This window comes from Protopterus annectens, chromosome 11.part0 (genome assembly GCF_019279795.1).
Source record: "Protopterus annectens isolate FY-2018-M chromosome 11.part0, PAN1.0, whole genome shotgun sequence".
In the NCBI taxonomy this organism is placed as follows: Eukaryota; Metazoa; Chordata; order Ceratodontiformes; family Protopteridae; genus Protopterus; species Protopterus annectens.
The window spans coordinates 1,454,765,364-1,454,788,524 of NC_056745.1; the positions used below are offsets into that span (position 1 = coordinate 1,454,765,364).

The 23,161-nt window shown below is 37.7% G+C and overlaps 1 protein-coding gene across 6 annotated transcripts in view; it reads right to left on the reverse strand.

The window, feature by feature from the left end:
- LOC122815900 (alpha-aminoadipic semialdehyde synthase, mitochondrial-like) overlaps positions 1-23,161 on the reverse strand; it is a 1,133,057-nt gene that overhangs the window by 994,716 nt on the left and 115,180 nt on the right. For 2 of the 6 annotated variants that reach the window (XM_044088749.1, XM_044088748.1), the window contains exon 2: positions 18,286-18,400. The exons of the other annotated variants lie outside the window; for them this stretch is intronic. The gene's annotated coding sequence lies outside the window, so the exon portion shown is untranslated. The remainder of the gene's footprint in view (positions 1-18,285; positions 18,401-23,161) is intronic. 6 annotated transcript variants of the gene reach the window in all.

Genomic DNA, 23,161 nt, shown 5'->3' on the forward strand with positions numbered 1-23,161 from the left:
GCAACATTTAATAAATATTGGTAATCTCACACATAAAAATATGTATTTTTGGCAACCCCCCCCAAAATAAAATAAAAAATAAATGCTCCTGTATTACACAAATAAGTGACAGCCCCTCCCATCTAGGATCATCTGGCTTACTTTCTCACCACAAAACACATTTAAGAAAAGCTGGCAATCACACACACATAGAATTATGTATTTTCTACAACCTCCATTAAAAAAAAAAAAAGCTCCTGCTCTACTGCATGAACAAATGACATTCAGGTGTAATACTCTAAAAAAGGGTAGTGAAGGCACTGCCCAGCAGTTGTAAGTAATACAAAGAAAAATGAGGATTGCGTACTGTTTCTTTATCCACCATATAAATGAAATGTGAATGTATTCCTTTAAAAAATATGTATGTAACAAATCAGTTTTAGTTAAATCAGACTTGCCAAGAAAAGCAACATCTGGTGGTTAACTGGCTTTGGTTAAGATGATGTCACACCCCAGAAATGTGAACCACAGCCCTTGCTCATACATCCATCATTCTGGTTCTGGCGGGTTGTACAATGGCAACACCAGTAAAGTCATGAGACCATCCTCTAAGCTGGTTAGACAATAAGACCCAGATAATGGCTCACCTTCTTAGGGAGTCATATCTGGATAAGATCCAGGCATGCACAAAAGGTAGTGAGAGGAAAAAGACTGACATCTGATGGGAGCTGGTCCAACAGTGCCATGACAGGTACGATGACCTACAGAAGCTTAGGCCCAGCCTAGCTTGCTGAGTGGGCTAACCAAGTATCAGCAAGAAGGTCACAGTATTACAGTAACTATTGTTAATCTTTTTTTGGTCATATTAAACATAGGTTTAGAAAATAAACTATAAAGAGGTTATATAACTGAAGGTATTTGCTAGAAGAAATATGTGTAACTGCAAATATATATGTGTAATGTTATTATAATAATGCAGGAGAAAGCATAAACATAGCTGTACCAAGAACTGCATCTGTACACAAATCTAGGTTTATGTAATAATTATCTGCATAAATGCAAAAGTAATATATTTATGAGTAAAATAATATATGTGTGTGTGTGTGTGTGTGTGTGTGTGTGTGTGTGTGTGTGTGTGTGTGTGTGTGTGTGTGTGTGTGTATGTATCTGTAAATCACAGATATACATCTGCATGAATACACTTACAACTACTCACTCATGTAGTTATACAAAAAGCAAAAAAATGCATTTCCACATATTTTCATTTAGTATTACATTACCTTAGGTAGTTGTCAAAAAATAATTTATGAGTATAATACTTGTAAGAGATAGTAATTTGCTCACAATATTAATTGCACATATAGTATGGCTGACATAAGTCATGCAGCACACCCTAGCCAGAGTGGAGGTTAGAGGTAGGGGTTGCACTGTCAAATGAATGTACAAGAAATGACCAATTTTATTACTTCTGTATTACTTATTTATACATTTTTAAATCATCCTCTTATATGCTTAGGATTCTTAAGAAGAAAAATATCAAAGCACACAGTTTTGTACATCTAAGGAAATGAAAACTTCCATGACATGCTTCGAGAGTGTGTTTGTGTGTGTCCGTGTACGCTCGCACCTTCAGGCTGAACACAGTTCACAGATTGTTACACTCAAAGCATAATATCTTTAAACACCATCCCACCAAAAGTGTATCGATTTATTTATAGCGTATAATAAAGTGAAGATTGGCAAAGTATGATAATTCATACAGTAATACATATTTTAACAAACTCAAAATAAGCGCATACTGCAGTGAATGGATAAGGAAAAAAGTGAAATACACGTAAACAAGAAATTTCTTAGGACTTCTTTTTGTAGCTGAGGAGATTGCCTATAACAGTTAGCAGCAGGAACGAAAAACAGCAAGGCTTTTTGAAAAAGCTAGCAAGCATGAATAAAGTAGTAAATAATATTCTGTGCTTAACTAATTTCATTATCATATATAAATGAATAAACATATACCTATATAAACACATACATACATACATATATGTGTACACCATTCTGAGAGGACAGACAACACAAGCTTAATTCACACCTTCTTCCTCCTAATTTTAGTTTTTCTACTGATTTTCCTGCAGCCTTAAATTGTGAGGGGGATTCATAATATTTACTATAAAGGGTAGACTACATGATCTCTTGGTGAAATCTTTCTGAGTGATGAGAAAGCACAAAAATGTGGTAGATATGTTTTTGGATACAGATTGTGTATTTAATGTACATTTAGTGTAGGTTAATGAATCGGGCAACTATTGATAACAATGAATAGGGAACTAACGTATAGATCATTGTAAAGAAGCTGCTTAACGCAGTCACTACATTACTGCAACCAACAGTGAGACATGCAAGTGCAGTACTTTGTCTAACTGATTTATTTCATGTATATTCATAGATTTATAGACTGTTACTGGGCTAGCAACCCGAGGGGGGGGGGGGAGTGCCTTCCTAATCCTAGCCAAGTTTTCCTGAAAAGGAATGAGAAAGTAATTTACAAAGCATGGAAAGTGAAGTTGTACAGCACATTCACTATATTACAGCAACCAACTGTAAAAGAGATGTCAATATATCACTGCAGTATTCTGTGTTTAACTGATTTTATAAAATGCAAATATTTACAAAGGGTGTTTTCAGCATAATATTGCTAACGAATGTATATCAGGCAAACATATGATCAGTATTGTTAGTGTAGTAACTGCAACATGTAAACTCTGACAGTTCTTAATAGCCATAACTGGACAACCAAGAGAAAGTATGCAGCATTAGACTGATTTGTGGGGTACATGGTGCAAAACTATAAACTTTATAATGTTTCCATTAGCAGCCATTCTATTTTCACATTTTCAAGTAATGTAATACACTATTAGTTTAGCTACCCTGCAGAAGCAGAGTGAGAGCTAATAACACAAGAAGTAGTGTCACGGTTCTTTTAAAGTTGGTTACTTGTTTGTTATTTAATATTTTCCTGTGCCTTACTTCATTTATAAAATGAATAAATCTAGATTAAATTAAATAAAATTACTTTTTTTAATTTTGTTCAATAAAGTTAAGCTATTTTTTCATTTAACACAGATGAATTTGGAAGGGCAGTGGAAATCCATTTTCTTTTGTCATAAAATCATTCCCAAATGCAGTGTTCATGACATGTACATTTCAATGCACTGAGCCATGTTCACTCACTTGAGTTGTACTATTACATTGTGCAACATAGTAAGAAGGCAAAGAGGGACCTGTAGAAGTATCTTTTATCATATGTTCTGCAGTGCACCAGTCTGGTTAGGTTACAATATCCAATAATTTTATTAGAATATGTCCCTTAAACATAAATGTTAATACAGAAGTAGTTTTAGAAAGGTTTTAGAAAGGGACTCAGGACCTCTAGAAATACAACTTTTTATCATAAGTTCTGCAGTGCAGCAGTCTGGTTAGATTACAGTATCCAATAATTTTATTAGAATATGTCCCTTAAACTTAAATGTTAATACAGAAGTAGTTTTAGAAAGGTTTTAGAAAGGGAATCAGGACCTCTAGAAATATAGCCTTTTATCATATGTTCTGCAGCGCAGCAGTCTGGTTAGGTTACAGTATCCAATAATTTTATTAGAATATGTCCCTTAAACTAAAATGTTAATATAGAAGTAGGACCTCTAGAAATATAGCCTTTTATCATATGTTCTGCAGCGCAGCAGTCTGGTTAGGTTACAGTATCCAATAATTTTATTAGAATATGTCCCTTAAACTAAAATGTTAATACAGAAGTAGTTTTAGAAAGGGACTCAGGACCTCTAGAAATATAACATTTTATCATATGTTCTGCAGTGCAGCAGCCTGGTTAGGTTACAGTATCCAATAATTTTATTAGAATATGTCCCTTAAACTAAAATGTTAATACAGAAGTAGTTTTAGAAAGGGACTCAAGACAAGGAAGTCCTCCTGTTCAAGAAATCATTATGGTCTGTTCCCACAAGCAGAGACATTTCGGCAGCTATAAGAATATCGGTCACTCTTGCTTTTATTAACATCAAAGTGAATTTTTATTTATTTTTTTACCCCAGAACCTATGTTGAATAGTAGTTATAAAACTTGTTCTGTCAGCTACACTTACCATAGTTTCACATTAGCTCAACTTCATTAATGTCTGCCTGTTTCATGTACATTTTTTTCAGCAAAGGGTTTCCAGAGATAATACCCTAAAGACAGGCGGTAAGACTGACATAACTTCATTTAGCGGCTATTTTCCTGTATGATATTCCCCATATGATTTACCCATTTAAATCCTTTCTTAACATGTAATGTGATCACCATCTAGTAACTTGTCCTAGGCATTAGGGGGCCTCCATGATGATGATGCTGATGATAAGGCCTTTCTCCCTCCCCATAAAGGTCATCCTTATCCATTGCTACAAACTCCATCTTCCCCTGCAGGGTTATCATTACACAGTCTGTCAATCATTACTCATTCCAACACCACAGGAGTCACAGGCAGAAGCTCATGATTCAGCTCCCAGGGACCCCTTTGTTCACACACACACACACACACACACACACACACACACACACACACACACACACACACACACACACACACACACACAAATGTTCCCTGCTGTGGTAAAGAAGAAAAGTTCTACTTAAGTGTTGTTAGTAAGCCCATGTCATACAAGATGACATTCAGATTTATTGCAGACAACACAGCAGTAGGTGTGATATTTAATGACAGTGTGGAACCAATATACTGAATGTACTACAATGCATTTGGGCAGGGAAAGACAGTTGTCAGTAAAATTCTGATGACAGAGTGCTGATAGATATATCACATTTAGAAAATCACCATTAGAAAAACATTTTATATAGCCCACTTAATCATGAAGGGATTCACATCTACATCAGGGGAGGTCATCATGCCTCTTTACTCATCCCTCATCAGGCCCATAATTGAGTACAATGCCCCTTTTGGGATGTACCTTACCAGACACCTGCAGCAACTGGAAAGACCCCAAAAGTACCTCACCAAGAGGATCAAAGGGTTCAAACAGATGCCATATGCTGCCCAGTTAAAGAAACTCCAGCTCTACTCAGTGGCATACCACCTGCTCAGAGGCGATCTGTGCCTGAAGTATAAAGCCATGTCCAACCCGGAATTAATGGACATGCTGCACCTCAGAAAATCCAAATCCCATCGAGCTACGCGCTTGAGAGACTTGAACATCAGCACTGAAATAAATAGGAGATGCTGGAGGGACAGATTCATAATCCAGAGGCTCCCGTCACTCAGAAATAAAATCCAAGTCCAGGTTAGGCAGAGTCCCTCATTGACTGTCTTCAAGAGGAATCTTGATGAGTGTATGGGAGATCGTAGGTTTACCCCGGGTATCACTTCTGTGTCACTGTTAGACAGAGGCACAGTACACTAACCTCGAAAAAGGGCATAGCAAAATTAATTTAAAATGGGTGGCGAAAGCCAAACATACTCTGGCTAGGCTTATAAATGTCCTAGGGCAGATAGCCTAGTATGAACCTATGAACCTTTCACCTTTCACCTTCTTAGTGAAAGCAGTGCAGGAAAGGCCTTTACTGGGGACATCTAGGGATGTATTAAAAAAAAAAAAAAGTTGAAGTGGTTGGGAGCACGTAAACCACAAGTTTAAGTGATTGTGAATAGGTAAACAACACGTTTAAGTGACTGGGAATACATAATTAACTGACTGGGAATACTGCTGGAGTTATCCCAGCCACCGTCTTACCAAACAGTGAGGTCGGATGTTTTAAGCATGCAAAAAAAAAAAAAGACTAAATTTCATAGCCTTGAGTTTTTGTACAGAAAAGTTCCTCGTTAGTATTGTTGCTAATAGGACTGTACATGTGAGCAGCCTACAATTTAGTGGAATTTAGGTGACACCCAGAAAAACGGCACTATAATTAGTTTTACAAATTAGAAGATTTTAGCAATTTAAAAAAATATTTCCATTTATTTTCAACTGAATGGATGCTATCAGGCAGGCTTAAAACAGATGAAGGAAAGGAGCAAGTAGGACTTCCGATAAAGATGCATGATCCTAGAGGCATTCATAATATCTACAGAAAGATGTGGCCCATGAGCATGCATGTGCCTAGAGGCATTCATAATATCTACAGAAAGATGTGGCCCGTGAGCATGCACGTGCCTAGAGGCATTCATAATATCTACAGAAAGATGTGGCCCGTGAGCATGCACATGCCTAGAGGCATTCATAATATCTACAGAAAGATGTGGCCCGTGAGCATGCACGTGCCTAGAGGCATTCATAATATCTACAGAAAGATGTGGCCCGCGAGCATGTCAGAGCTACAGTTTATTCTGCTGTCTTTAGTAAAACTCAAAACAATGACAAAGATATGCACTACTCAACTTGTAGGATGTATATGGTAGACGTTTCAGGTAAACCGACTATAATAGAAGGAAAATGTATATAGTTCACATAAAAACTATTTCAACATCAGAAGGAGTACAAGCAGGTCTGCTGGGATGCATGATTTGGAAGAGAAATGAACTAAAGGTAATTAATTGGAACATACTGGGGAATTAGAAGTAAGGACCAATACTGCAACAAACTCCGTGTTAATGTCAGTACTTTTTTTTGACATCAAAACAAATTGCTTTGGCTGACCTGTTTACCTTAAAATGTCCTTCTCCTTCAGTCCCCAATATTCCTTTTTTTGAGTGAAATGAAGCCTTAACGTTTTACTGTACAGATTCAAAAATTTCTAAATGGGAGCAAGCTAATAAGCATCACCATCATTTAATAAGCATCACCGTCATTTATATGGCCGTCATCTAATAAGCATTACCATAATTTTTTCTGTTTTGTTCCAACAGGGTGGTGGAGAATACCATGCTTTGCAAAATTCCACATAGTTAAATAAGAATATAGTTGCTTCCAATGCATAAAGCTGAAACATCAAACGTTTTTCAGTGCAGCAGCAATAAAACCGATTGAGATAATTATTCCCATGTCTAGCAACAGCTTTCTTAGCTATGCAGTTAATTAGCAGGCATTCTTTTAGCTGAACTGCTTGGTTAAAAGAAAACAAGCAATTTGCATATACTTATGGTATCATTGGATAAGAAGAAAAAAATAACAGAAACTGCACAAATACTACTGGTACGAGTTTCCATTGTCACTGTCATGCACTAACACTGACCCTTACTAGGATATCTATCAACATTGTTATGAGTGGTCTTATTTATAGAACCTAGCCAAAATTCTACAAGATCTATCCACCATACTGTATAGGAACTTATCTGCAGTCTTCCCATTTAGCCATTAATAACATGACGCCATTTATAAACATGAAGCACTAACTTAATACTGTTACTTCCTTCCACTAATCTTAGCTGTAGAGCTACAGACATATATTAAACCAAAGCTAAATGTTAACTTGTATTTATATTGTTTTTGTCTTTTTACCTGTATATTTGATAATCACAGAAATTCACATGCCCCAAGATAGCTTTAGCCTTCAAAAAAAAGAACATCTGAATATACATATCATTTTTAAATTATGAATTTTTTCCCCAAACATTGAAAAATATTAGCTATGATCTCTAACATTACAGAGTTACCTCCTGTATAGAAATATCACATTTGTGGTAATGATAGTACACTTAGTGAGAAGACTTGCATAACAATAACTCAGGTTGGCAAAAGAAATGCACATTCAGGTACTGCCTGAACAGCAGTGCCCTTCTGCTTTTTTATATGGACAGGGGGTATCAGCAGTTGTGCAACTTTACGAATAGGTAGAGACTTATTCTGTCATGTCATCAACTAGTGTGAAGAGAACATTGCTGAGGCAATAAATTTTGCTGTACATCAGCTGTTATCAGCTGTCTTCGAGATGACTATTGGACTGCTCTACTCAGTTTCACCTCTGAGCTTATGTAAATGAGAAGAAACATAGAAAGCAAGAAATATGTTTTCTTACTGTTGAGTCTGTGTCACCTTACAAAGCAGTGCAGATACTCTAGCATTTGATTATCCATGTCTAAACACTATATACAAATAAAAACTCCTAATACACTTCCAAGTATGTTGTGAATGCAGAAAGTACCTAAAAATAAATACAAACATTCTCTTCTTGCCATAGGCTAGCAACTAGTTTTGACCTTTCCAAAGGGCCGAGTCATTCAATTTCTGTATGTGGTTTTTAGCAGTAACGCACAGGAAACATTTCTAATCTTTCTATATTATGCAATCTTATGATATGTGTAGTAATTCATCACACTCAGTCATAACGTTCACGTTCTTTGCTCAACAATTCTGGACAAAGCAAAAAATAATGGAGGGACTAAGGCCCCAAATAAGGAATATTTCGTAAATATTAGTATAATTCACTCAAAGGGTTAACAGATCAATAGGTTTAATATCAAGTTACATTTTTTGAATATTAAGAAATAAGAAACTTTAATGTTTGGTATTATTGCTTAACTGAAATAATCACTGATTTACTAGAAAAAAAAATTATGAGGGACAATGCAAAAATATGACAAAATCAGATAGAGTTGAAAGGTATGCAGTCAGTAAATGTTTGTTTACAAAAGCTTCTCCCTGAATAATAATTTTGTTGCAATAATATGACGTATTTGTTACCCAGCTAGGCCCGCTGAACACAGTTCCTTTTCAGGAGCGACCTTGGAGCAATGTTTGATTAATTAACTCACTGAAGGTCAACAGTAGGTAAATGAGGGCCGAGGGAATCAAACCCTGTACCACCAGAACTATAACTCATAGCGTTAACGCGCTGCACAAACTATCAGGCAATAATTATTTAGTCAGTGAGTTTTCTGACTTCAAAGTGTAGTTTGACACTAAACAACGTAGTAGTTCAAAACTCAAAAGTCTAAGCACATCCATATTACTTTAGTTCAACTTCAATGTAAACACATGGAAAAAAACAGAATTAATGGCATGTCTTTACTTGCAAAGGACAGGAGACTCTGATGTGCATGTTACTGATTTAAAGTTGCAGTTTAAAATGATACTACATAGTTTAAAATCTGTTGGTTCAGATGAATTCAGTAAAGACTCTTGAACTGAGCTGTGATCTCTGAAATTATAACTCATTTGTATTGTGTTTTTTAGTATTGATGTAATTTCATAATTTTACTAGGATGTATGTACTTGTATTTTGTGATGTAATATAAATTTGGTATATACCTTTAAGTGCATATTGATTAATGGTGTTAATTAAAGAAATATGTGATTTGGTAGCTTATATAAATTAAGAAGGTTTGATATACTTGTTATTCTGATGAAGTCCATGTATTTAGGACAAAAGTGCTTAATATTAAAGTATATGCCTTTTTCAATCCGGTGTGGTCGGCGTTTACCATTTTGATTTACGTACTCTTGAATGCTTGCATGTACAGATTTTGCTTTCTTTCTGTATTGATAAACAAAACTGAGAATGTTATGTGACTGCACACTTGTCTGGTTGTACATACTTATTTCTGACATAATCCACTAAACCGATGTGAATGATGTTTTGTGAAATGCCTTTTTGCCCAGATTTAAAAAGACACCTCAAACTAATACTCTGAGCTCACATAAAGACTTTGAGTGGGGTACCAAAAAGTGTTCTACTTAACTCCAAAGTTTTTATACTAATTAAAAGAGGCAATACAACAAACAGTATTTATGTGTGATATGCAGATGAACTGTAATAGTGACAAAGGACATGTTATCCAATGAACAATGCAGTGTATGTTGGCTTTGCGTACATTATGATTATAAGTGCACATACACAAATGGGATTAACAAAATGTTACACTACGCTATTCCAGGGATTATGAAGTAAGGGGCAATGTAACAAATGATGTGTGTGTGTGTGATAGGTACATGAAGTATAGCACTGACAATTTCTAATGCAGTGTATCTTAGTTTTGCTTGCATTATGTTTGTATATACACATGCACAAAGACACATAGAAAAGTCAGTTACAGTTATATTTCTGATACAATACGTTTTCCTTTTTCTCTCACTCTCATAAATAATTTCTACACAGCCACAGAGATATGCAACTATCTGCTGATGGTACTGGTAAGTGTTATACCATTATGGATACCTGTGGATGGCAAGCATCTTTTCATGCAGAGAACATTATGTAGGTATGAACAACATCAACAGAAAAATATGCATCAATATCCATAAAAGGCGCCCATAACAAACATTCTAGTAGAAGTACTGTCATCTAAGAAGAAGAATTTCCAAAGGAAGCTAAATGTGGGCAGTAATCACAATATACAGGTAGTATCTTCCATGGAAGTTCAAAAAAACAGCACATGGCAGAAGCACTATAGTCATGTATGCATGCAACACAGACCTAAGCAGTGATAAAGCACAGCAGATGCAACATAATAAAGGATAAGTGAAAAAACTCCACTACCCCTGATGTAGAGGTATGAATACTATAGCTGTGCAAATCACTCAGAATATTACAGTGCTGAATGGCATACTGCCTACCATATAGAGCTCTCCAATGTCATAGATCACTAGTAGGTCTTGTTAGCATGCAGTGTTTCTCAATCCTCTTCTTTGCTAAATATGCAATTTGCCAGGGACTGAAAGAACACAGCACCAATATTTGGAAACACTTGTTGATTCAAAAGTATGTGCCAATGTCTACAAGTCTTGCAGTCTTGAGGGGTGTAATAGTTAAGGTGCTCACTTCACAGAAACAAGGTATAGGGATTGATGCTAAACTTTGAAAGGGAAATTGACCAAGCTGAAAATGACCCACAAGGCAACTAGCCTAATACTTACCTGTGAAGAAGTCAGCTAGATTGATGCATGAGGGATGAAATCCTTATAATGGCCCAGGTAACCTGGGTTTATTTATGTGGCCCAGGAACTTGTAGGAGCTAGTGAGAGAAAGGAGGAATGATTAAACCGTCTGCTCAACTTTCCTTGAGGGGAGGGATGAGAACAATATGCTGGTATTAGGCTAATAGTTCTTGTGGCTCTAGGCCTTGGTCAAGACAAGAGCCATGAACAACAGCTGGGCTAGGTGAATGGGCAAGACTTTAAGAAGGGGGACAGGGACACATATAAAGAGATGCCCCTCACAATAGTCCTCCATCACCATTTGAATGATGCCAGCAAACAGGAGTAGGAAATCCTAGCACTGTTTCAAGCCATTGCACGCAAGCATTAACAGAGGCTTTTAGGCTCACTATCCTCCTGTTCCAAGCTAGTTACCCAGTAGAGAAGGAGTATATACCCCAGTAACACTAAATAAACTGTGCTGTCAGACAGAGAGGGGCTCATGAGAGGCAGGCTTCGATAAATTTCAGTCCAAACTATGTAGTCTGCATAGATTTGCAAAAAGGAAAAAAAAAAGTCTACTGTGGTATTTGCATTTTATGCAGGACTTATCACCAATATGATAGATGAGTGGAGTTACAGAAATGCTTGGCCTTTACAGGTATGTCTTGAATATCACAGGCAGTCAGAGTACGCACAGTATGGTCATGTGTGGATAAGTGTATGAAAGTATAGTACTGTGTGAAGCAAAACGTAACAACAAGTTGATAGCATTTCATAATGATAAAAATATTATTATGGAAACAAACTAACTGTAACAATATACTCGCATGCTATTCCCAAACAGTACTAACAACATACCTTTCAACCTCTTGATGCAAGAAATCTAGACAAAGCCTAAAATAATGGGAGGAATAAAAGGCCCAAAAATAGGGACAGCTTTTAAATATTGCTCTTATAAACTTTAAAAAAATTACTAGAATAACATGAATTTTGTTAGCATGCTTTTTTTTTCCTGAAGGATATGAAGTTTGAAACTCAAATATATGTCATTATTTAATGACTTCAATCCTCTGTGATTTTCCTGAAAACCACACATTTTATGAGACACAGACCAAAAGCATGAAGCAAAATCTGTAGTTAGGTATGATTAGCTGCTATATTAACCTGTATCACATACTATTATAGGGTTTATCATGCTGGTAAAACATCATTATATTTGTAAGGAACAAGTAAAATAGCATTCACTGATGTGGTTAACATGTTATCCGATTACTCATAAATACCTGCATATTTTTTGAAATATTTATGTAATTACATAACTGTGATGTGCTACACAGTCTACTGACAGCAGTCGCGCACACAAGTAATAGAAAGTAGGATCAACGTGCATTTATCAGACAGTGTAGCAACCACTTGCTAACAGTCGTGCATCTGGTATGAATAATATGCTTTAGAAAGCTGCAGTGTTTTATTTCTAAAGTATCACTGACTGTAGGTAAGAAGTGTACTGGAAGTGCACATCTGCTAGATCTAGGCATTACTGGAACATTTTGCTATCACTCACATTCATATAATATTGACAATGTACTTGCTGACTATTACAAAGTAATGTCGAGTTGTGTTACACTCCCACTGTCGGTGTGTTTTGGGTCCACTTCTGCCTTTATAACTAAATGTTAGAAATGACTTAGCTTTACAGTTTCCCTTGCTATGTATAAAGTATTTAAGGGGGGTTTTGGCATGTTTGGTACTCTTTAAACATTCTGCTTACAATAAAAACTGTGCAATTGGCTCCTGTGACATTCTGCCAACAGCTGCTGGGGCGCAATACATACCAACACAGAAAGAATGAATGGAAACAGCAAAGCAAATGGAAAATGGCTGTAATCCTTGTAGAATTTTAGGCAGTATGCCTTTCCTGTAAGCAAAACACTTTAATCCTCCCCAGCACCTGAATATAATCCTTGTAGAATTTTAGGCAGTATGCATTTCCTATAAGCAAAACACTTTAATCCTCCCCAGCACCTGAATAGCTATGGCAAACTTAGATACCCAATAACACAGCACCTGTATAAAATTGCTTATGAAGCTTATTTTTAATATACATTGCACACGTGATGACTCCGCTATATAAATATGCAATATGGGGTAAGTATACATAATACAGTCATATAGTCATAAGCTGGTAATAAATAGTTATAATAATGTGTTTATAATGTCATTTATCTATGTGATAAAGACTGAGCAATATACAAATTAATGGTGGTGACATTATTAAGTTATGCATCAACAGAAAAGCAGATGTTTTCTCATAGTCTAGTTTTAGGTTGCCTCATCTGTACATCTAAATTGTTTTCCAAAAACCATATTACAATATCCAGAGTTAAAAGAACAATATGTGATTTATATAACTCTAGCACACAAGAACTAGGGGTTACTACACACTTCAGACAGCTTTGTCATATTTGTATTAGCAACAATCCCCTACAATATACATAGTTTTAAATGTATCATTCATTACACATGCTTGCTAAACTGTTTGCGCATATATAATAGGCGTTGACTACCTTTTTTGACCTGTATATATGACATTATGGTGACTACACAGAGTTTGTATGTATCTTTTTTAGGTACTTACGTATTATCGCAACCAGATTTTCACGGTTGCGGAAACTGCATACCTGCAGACAGACGAGTCGCAGAAACACTTCAGACTACTGATCATAGTCCTTACTACCAGCCAAAAGTTTACATTACTTGCAGGAACAGGACCAATTTCTGAAATCCTCCTCCTGTTTTGCATGCATTACAGATGCACGCTTGACTTACTGCTGCTGTCATACTGTCTGTTGTAATATTTGCACAGAGTACTTTGATTGTTTCACAGAAGAAAAACAACCAGGTTTCTGAAGTCACGTACTTCATTCTGTTTCTTAAAAGAGAGGTTTGTTAAGCTAGTATGTAGTAGTGTGCCACAGTGGGTATGAGATGTAAGTAAGTATGTGGTAGTGTGCCACAGTGGGTATGAGATGTAAGTAAGTATGTGGTAGTGTGCCACAGTGGGTATGAGATGTAAGTAAGTATGTAGTAGTGTGCCACAGTGGGTATGAGATGTAAGTAAGTATGTAGTAGTGTGCCACAGTGGGTATGAGATGTAAGTAAGTATGTAGTAGTGTGCCACAGTGGGTATGAGATGTAAGTAAGTATGTAGTAGTGTGCCACAGTGGGTATGAGATGTAAGTAAGTATGTGGTAGTGTGCCACAGTGGGTATGAGATGTAAGTAAGTATGTGGTAGTGTGCCACAGTGGGTATGAGATGTAAGTAAGTATGTAGTAGTGTGCCACAGTGGGTATGAGATGTAAGTAAGTATGTAGTAGTGTGCCACAGTGGGTATGAGATGTAAGTAAGTATGTGGTAGTGTGCCACAGTGGGTATGAGATGTAAGTAAGTATGTAGTAGTGTGCCACAGTGGGTATGAGATGTAAGTAAGTATGTGGTAGTGTGCCACAGTGGGTATGAGATGTAAGTAAGTATGTAGTAGTGTGCCACAGTGGGTATGAGATGTAAGTAAGTATGTAGTAGTGTGCCACAGTGGGTATGAGATGTAAGTAAGTATGTAGTAGTGTGCCACAGTGGGTATGAGATGTAAGTAAGTATGTGGTAGTGTGCCACAATGGGTATGAGATGTAAGTAAGTATGTGGTAGTGTGCCACAGTGGGTATGAGATGTAAGTAAGTATGTAGTAGTGTGCCACAGTGGGTATGAGATGTAAGTAAGTATGTAGTAGTGTGCCACAGTGGGTATGAGATGTAAGTAAGTATGTGGTAGTGTGCCACAGTGGGTATGAGATGTAAGTAAGTATGTAGTAGTGTGCCACAGTGGGTATGAGATGTAAGTAAGTATGTAGTAGTGTGCCACAGTGGGTATAAGATGTAAGTAAGTATGTGGTAGTGTGCCACAGTGGGTATGAGATGTAAGTAAGTATGTGGTAGTGTGCCACGGTGGGTATGAGATGTAAGTAAGTATGTAGTAGTGTGCCACAGTGGGTATGAGATGTAAGTAAGTATGTAGTAGTGTGCCACAGTGGGTATGAGATGTAAGTAAGTATGTAGTAGTGTGCCACAGTGGGTATGAGATGTAAGTAAGTATGTAGTAGTGTGCCACAGTGGGTATGAGATGTAAGTAAGTATGTAGTAGTGTGCCACAGTGGGTATGAGATGTAAGTAAGTATGTGGTAGTGTGCCACAGTGGGTATGAGATGTAAGTAAGTATGTAGTAGTGTGCCACAGTGGGTATGAGATGTAAGTAAGTATGTGGTAGTGTGCCACAGTGGGTATGAGATGTAAGTAAGTATGTAGTAGTGTGCCACAGTGGGTATGAGATGTAAGTAAGTATGTGGTAGTGTGCCACAGTGGGTATGAGATGTAAGTAAGTATGTAGTAGTGTGCCACAGTGGGTATGAGATGTAAGTAAGTATGTAGTAGTGTGCCACAGTGGGTATGAGATGTAAGTAAGTATGTGGTAGTGTGCCACAGTGGGTATGAGATGTAAGTAAGTATGTAGTAGTGTGCCACAGTGGGTATGAGATGTAAGTAAGTATGTAGTAGTGTGCCACAGTGGGCATGAGATGTAAGTAAGTATGTGGTAGTGTGCCACAGTGGGTATGAGGCAGCAGGTAGAGGAATAACGGTGAGAAATGCCGATAGTGGACTTGCTTGCTGTCACTTGTCATACATTCTACCCGCCTGCTCTCACTCAATAGTGTAGCCCCCCACACCTACATGCTAGTAAAGTGCATCATTATGAAAGCCGTAGCTGTAATCACTGGTTCTTAAACCAAACCTTCACTCCTTAACCATAAAACTCCCCTAAATTCTCCTCACATTTCAAACTCCTTTCAAACAACTGTAACAATAAAGTGAAGTCCTGCCTGCATCGACAAAAGATAACCTTTGTACACGTTGCTCGGATGCCAGTCATGCCGGGTTATTTCTTTGGAATGCGTTATGCGCTTGAACTTGTTCTCTTACTTGCTGACCTTTTATTTTCTTTTTGAACAGTTGACATTTCAGGGGGGAAAAAGGAAAGTGTGGTAGTTTGAGATGACAGTGGTGCAGTGGTTAACATTGTCGCCTCACAGCAAGAGGTTCTCTGGTTCGATTCTCGGCTGGGGTGCCTTCTGTGTGGAGTTTGCATGTTCTCCCTGTGTTCGCGTGGGTTTCCTCCAGGTACTCTGGTTTCCTCCCACATTCCAAAGACATGCATCTGGAGCATTTCTCCCCGGGCCTCCACTGAAAACAGGCTCTGTGGAACCTAGTCGGACATTCCCGGTCAACAAATGTTAAATAAATAAATAAATAAAACTTACAGGTGCTCAAAAATATGGTTGCGATAATACGTAAGTATCCTTTTTTAAAAGAAAATGTTTATCTTAAGACTCTACTGAAGTCAAACAAAATAAAATCATAGCAGGCAACAACTCAGACACATAAAAAAATTTTGTGAGAGGCTGTTACCTTCACAAAAAAAAAAAACAAAAAAAAAAAAAAAAAAAAAAAAAAACAGATCAGTCTTTCTACTTGCCTGGATGAAATAAAAAAAAAGTTGCAGTTTCACCTGAGGCTATTGCTAGGGTGGCCAGCATTAACTCCAGAAATATTCTTCAGCTGCCATTTTATAGGTTTTGTTAGAATGTAACATATCTAAGAGTATGGCTTTGAACTTTCTCTAATTACTTCTTTAATGATGAATCAAAGAAAGGAGCTTTATATGTTTACCAGCAAGATTCAGAATTTTCAGAGGCAAATCTTATGCTTTGCTGAACAGGACTTCCCTGATCAAACTTCTGTGGCACAGAAGAGGAATGTTACTTGCATATAGGTTAGGTACTTAGGGAGTATGACACCAAGTTTACCTTTTGATATTGACCATTGCCTTATATATTTATAAAAACAACCTAGGATTCAAACACTGGACAATGTGTGTCATATAACCCACATCCACTTGATAAATTAATCTCTAATACATCAATAAGCTAGTTATTAAGAGGGTACTACATGATTCATTAAGCCATAGTCTCACATTTTACTCTTAAGAACATCAAACTTAATGAAAGATTCTGCACACTAGAGATATCAGAGTACAGCACAGGGTAGACAGTTTTAGTGAGGAAATAATTTATTCAGTCATTTAATTTTTTTTAATTATGAGTGCTGAACTATATTCATAAGCACAACTTTTGTTTATGCTAGCATAGCCTTCAAAATCACCATCAAATGTTTGCAAACAGCTAGGAGAGGTTGTCTGTCATTACTGCAGAAACAGTACTTTTTGAGTAGAATGCAAATGGTTAAAAAGTATCCAGATTCCAAGTACTTGCTAACATACCCTTGTCGAGCTCTAAAGCTGCACAACTAATTTGCCCTAGTCCACTCTTTTAGCCTACAAGACTATGCCAGCATACATTTGGTAATGCCATGCAGTACAGAAAGAGCTAGAATTCCCTACAGCAGCAGGGCAGACAATAATGGAGGCGAGAGAGAATACATACCAAATTTTTTACAAATAAAAATAATTCTTGCAATGACTACCCATGAGGCAGTCAGAATAAATACTCTATACATGTCACACAAGTCAGTCAAAATAATAACATGATGTTAATGAAAATCCAGCATGAAAAACAGCAACCATCTCATTTAATGGTAGCATCTATTTCAGCGAATGTAATTCAACGTTTAATTATAAGCTTCATATCTATTTCTTGGGGTATTTCATACCTCACAAAAAAGTCTACAAACACGATAAAAAGCTTGCCATTTCACTTTAGAACAAAGCTGTTGTGCCATTTTTTTCTACTATATTTCTTACATTTGTTGCAGTTTATCATTGGAAACAAGATAATTATATGTGTTAAGGAAGATACGCACTCTGATGTAAACATCCCTCTGGTGATCCAGACTCCAGCAAAGATTAAAATGTGTGCAAGATTCCACAGATTTTTAAGACTTGTATCTTCATGTTACTTTGTCCCTTCCAGCATTTTTTTACATTGACACATGGCTTTAAACAGTCTCAGATGCTAAACTAAAATCCAGTTGTGGAAATATGTTGTTTTATATCCTTATCTTTTTATGCAAAGTATTCTTAGGTGTTATTTTTTTTTTTACAAATGAAATAATTTATTTACAACTTCTAAATAAAAATAGTTTTCAGTGATGTCCTCCTCATTTCTTTAAAACAGTGTAATACCTACTCGAGAGAATGTGGTTATTTGGAAATACTCGCACTGTGGCTACTGAGACAACATTCCATTTCATCTCAAACCTCACAATTCACACAGATGTTGGCTAATTGCCAGTAAACACGCACACCCTGTTCTGGTTATTACTTGCTTAAAGCAAAGCTCCACCCTTGATGCTGCAAATTATTATTTAAAGGAAAAATATCACCTACCAGTGTAGTATTGTTTAGTGTCCAAAAATTCTTCAATGCCTTTCAGTGTATTCAGTTGTGTTTCCCTACCACAGCTCATGAAGGTCCCATAATTTTTTCTGGTCCGCGTCTCACACTGTTTTGAAACAAAATTGTTTCAGCTTGCTTACCATATGATAAGAAGGATACCTTCTGGTCTTTAAATTATCAGTCATTACATGCAATATTAACTCCTTAGGTTAGGCTGACTGGACTCCAAAACAATTTTACTTGTGGCAAGGAAAATCAATTCATTTGTTAGTGTTTTAGTGTTTTATTAATTCCAAAAATACTGCCTAGGGTCTTATCAAATGAAGAAATGTGCTAGTATACTGTAAAATCATGTAAAATATGCATGGTTCCATAAAGCTGTAACATTTCTCAGCATATATGTATATGAGATGGAAGTACCAACTACCCTAATCAACTGCCCTAATACCCTGTACAAAGCAATTTCAGCCGAAAGCCAACAGCTTCAGTAAGCATTATACTTCCATTCATGGGACTGACCACCCTTCAGTCAGATGTGTTGACTGGTGAGGATCAGTCCCTGTCTGCCATGAATGTCTGTAGTAAGGAGACACCTGTTAGCTGTCACTGGTGGCTTCTGTTGGAACAGCTCTCTGACAGAAGGATACATAGAGGTATCAAACGAACACATAGCAAAGGCTATCTATAACTTGTGTGCAATACACATAGGAGATGGTTTTATGCAATGTGTATGCAGCAGAAAGAGTCCATCACCTAGAAAGGTAATTCTAGCCTACTCCAAACAAGTGCCTGTTTGTCATTGAGCATACTCACATCTAAATTTTCCAGTGACATATAGGTGACACACTGGGGGTGTACTAGACCACAGACATTCAGTGTCTGACCTATTGAATGTTATGAGAGTGGAAACAACATAAAACTTCAAAAAAAAAATCAGCCAAGTACCATGTAGTCATGTAAAGGTTTAATGGTGTCATGCAAATTTCACATATATGATGGGCTATTGGGTGCACCAACCATTCCAAAAAGAGATAGATACAGCAGTTTGAAGAGGTGGCATTCACAACTGCCACACCATGTGTGCAGCAATCAGAAACATCTATAGATAGCATCATTTACTGGCAGTGTGAATGATAGCTTCATTTGGAAAAAAGTGTACCTTATGGTGTAAGGTTATCTTACATGATATCCTTGAGGGTCACCATATAGGTTACTTCAGACCCCTACACAACTGTATATGTCTATAGAGAAACCAAGGATATGATAAATAGCAGTAACATGTGCCTTTGTTTATGTTTTACAGGAGACAGCAATTTACCCCTGGAATATTCTGAAGAAGACACCTACAATACTGCATAAGGACTAACCAAAATGTGACTAACAATTTTTAGAAAGAAAAAGTCCTAATTGATATGTCTGGACACATCCAGAGTTGCTATGCAGCAGATCCATAGCTAGCTAAAACAGGTCCACTAGAATGGGTGGTGATTTGTCTATACATGGGCTAAACTCTTGGCTAGGCTTATAACGGCCTCATGGCTAATAGCCTAGTAACTTCCTAAGATCCTATCATTGATCACACTCATAGATGTCACTATGCCTAATAATAATCACCATCATTTAGGATGTCTATTTCTAGCAGACAGACCTCTATCATTTTATTGAACCTGCACAGTCTGCTGGTACTGAGGACTGTTTGACTATGCAGCAGTATGCATGAAGTGACTGAGCGGTACTCTGCATGAAGTGATTGAGTGGTACTATGCATGAAGTGACTGAGCGGTACTCTACATGAAGTGACTGAGTGGCAATATGCATGAAGTGACTAAGCGGTACTATGTATGAAGTGATTGAGTGGTACTATGTATGAAGTGACTGAGCGGTACTATGCATGAAGTGACTGAGTGGTAGTCTGCATAAAGTGATTGAGTGGTACTATGCATAAAGTGATTGAGCAGTACTCTGCATGAAGTGGCTGAGTAGCACTATGCATGAAGTGACTGAGCAGTACTCTGCATGAAGTGACTGAGCAATACTATGTATGAAGTGACTGAGTGGTAGTCTGCATGAAGTGACTGATTGGTACTCTGCATGAAGTGACTAAGCAGCACTATGCATGAAGTGATTGAGCGGTACTCTGCATGAAGTGATTGAGTGGTACTATGCATGAAGTGACTGAGTGGTACTCTGCATGAAGTAACTGAGCAGCACTATGCAAGAAGTGACTGAGCGGCACTATGTATGAAGTGATTGAGTGGTACTATGTATGAAGTGATTGAGTGGTACTATGCATGAAGTGACTGAGTGGTACTCTTCATGAAGTGACTGAGCAGAACTATGTATGAAGTGACTGAGCAGTACTATGTATGAAGTGACTGAGCAGTACTCTGCATAAAGTGACTGAGCGGCACTATGTATGAAGTGATTGAGTGGTACTATGCATGAAGTGACTGAGTGGCACTATGTATGAAGTGACTGAGTGGTACCATGCATGAAGTGACTGAGTGGTACTATGCATGAAGTGACTGAGCAGCACTATGCATGAAGTGACTGAGTGGTACTCTGCATGAAGTGACTGAGCAGCACTATGTATGAAGTGATTGAGTGGTACTATGTATGAAGTGACTGAGCGGTACTCTGCATGAAGTGACTGAGCAGCACTATGCATGAAGTGACTGAGCAGTACTATGGATGAAGTGACTGAGCTGTACTCTGCATGAAGTGACTGAGCAGTATTCTGCATGAAGTGACTGAGCAGTACTATGTATGAAGTGATTGAGTGGTACTATGTATGAAGTGACTGAGCGGTACTATGTATGAAGTGACTGAGTGGTACTCTGCATGAAGTGACTGAGCAGCACTATGCAAGAAGTGACTAAGCAGCACTATGTATGAAGTGATTGAGTGGTACTATGCATGAAGTGACTGAGCGGTACTCTGCATGAAGTAACTGAGCGGTACTATGTATAAAGTGATTGAGTGGTACTATGCATGAAGTGACTGAGCGGTACTCTGCATGAAGTGACTGAGCAGCACTATGTATGAAGTGACTTGAGCAGCACTATGTATGAAGTGTCTGAGCAGTACTCTGCATGAAGTGATCGTAGGTTTACCCCGGGGATCATCTCTGTATCTCTGCTGGACAGAGGCACGGCAAACTAATGGGTATAGTATTCTTCAACCTAAGGGGTGGTGAAAGCCACACAACTCTGGCTAGGCTTATAAATGCCCTAGGGCACACAGCCTAGTATGAACCTATGAACCTATTGAGTGATACTATGCATGAAGTGACTGAGTGGCACTATGTATGAAATGACTGAGCAGTACTATGTATGAAGTGATTGAGTGGTACTATGCCTGAAGTGACTGAGCAGTACTATGCATGAAGTGACTCAGCAGCACTATGTATGAAGTGACTCAGCAGCACTATGTATGAAGTGACTGAGCGGTACTCTGCATGAAGTGACTGACTGGTACTATGCATAAAGTGTCTGAGAGGTACTGAGTATGAAGTAACTGTGTGATATTATGTATGAAGCGACATGAAGTGACTGAGAGATGTTAACTATGAACTGATTGTGTGGTACTATGCATGAAGTGCCTGTGCGGTACGTTGTATGAAGTGACTGTCTGATGTTATGTATGAATTGACTTGAGGTGACTGGGAGGTGCTAACTATGAACTGACATTCTGGTACTATGTATGAAGTGACTGTGCATGAAGTGAGTGTGCAATTTTGTATATGAAGTGACTTGGCAGTGCTAATTATGAGGTGACTGTGTGGTACTAAGTATGGATCTTCTGAATGGTACTATGTGTAAAGTGACTGTGTAATATTATGTATGAAGGGACTTGAAGTGATTTGAAGGTGATAATTATGCACCGACCATGTGGTATTATGCATGAAGTGACTGAGCGGTACTATTCATGAAGTGATTGTGTATGAAGTGAGTGTGCAATACTGTGTATGAAATGACTTGAAGTGACTGGCAGTACTCACTATAAAGTGACCATGTGGTAGTATGTTTGAAGTGACTGTGTGATATTATGTATGAAGGGACTTGAAGTGACTAGGAGGTGATAACTTTAAACTGGCCATGTGGTACTACGTATGAAGTCACTGTGTGGTAGTATGCATAAATGCATGAAGTGATTGAGTGGTATGACGTGACTATGTAAGACGTGATTGAGCAGTACTATGTATGAAATGTCCAAGTGGTACTATATATGAAATGTCCAAGTGGTACTATGTTTGAAGTGTCTGAGAGGTACTGTGTATGAAGTGACTGTCTGATATTATGTATGAAGGGACTTGAAGTGACTGTTAGGTGCTAACTCTGAACTGACTGTGAGGTACTATGTGTGTGGTACTATGTATCTATGTATGAAGTCACTGTGTATGAACTGACTGAGTGGTATTATGTATGAAATAACTGTGTGATGTTATGTATGAAGTCACTGGGACGTAGTACCTATGAATTGACTGTGTGGCACTATGTAGAAAGTGTATGTGTGGTGTTATCTATGAGTATCTGTATAATATTATCTATGAAGCTAACTTTGGAACAACACGTGCATCCTGATAGCTGGATGGACAGGGAGTGTTGTGGAATGAGCAGCAGGTGTCGATGTGCTCTCGCTTCTTAAGCTTTATAGGATTATAGGAATTACATGATTGGACCATGCGAGGCTGTATTTTATGAGATAAACATTGAGGAAGATCTACCTGATGACTCCTGCTTGCAGATGTGGATAGAGTGGTCTGGTGTACATATTTATTCTTATTACAGTGGCATCAACAGGAGGAGACAAGATGACATACAGAAATGGACAGAGCAGGATTCGGAAAAGTGACCACCTGGCTTCA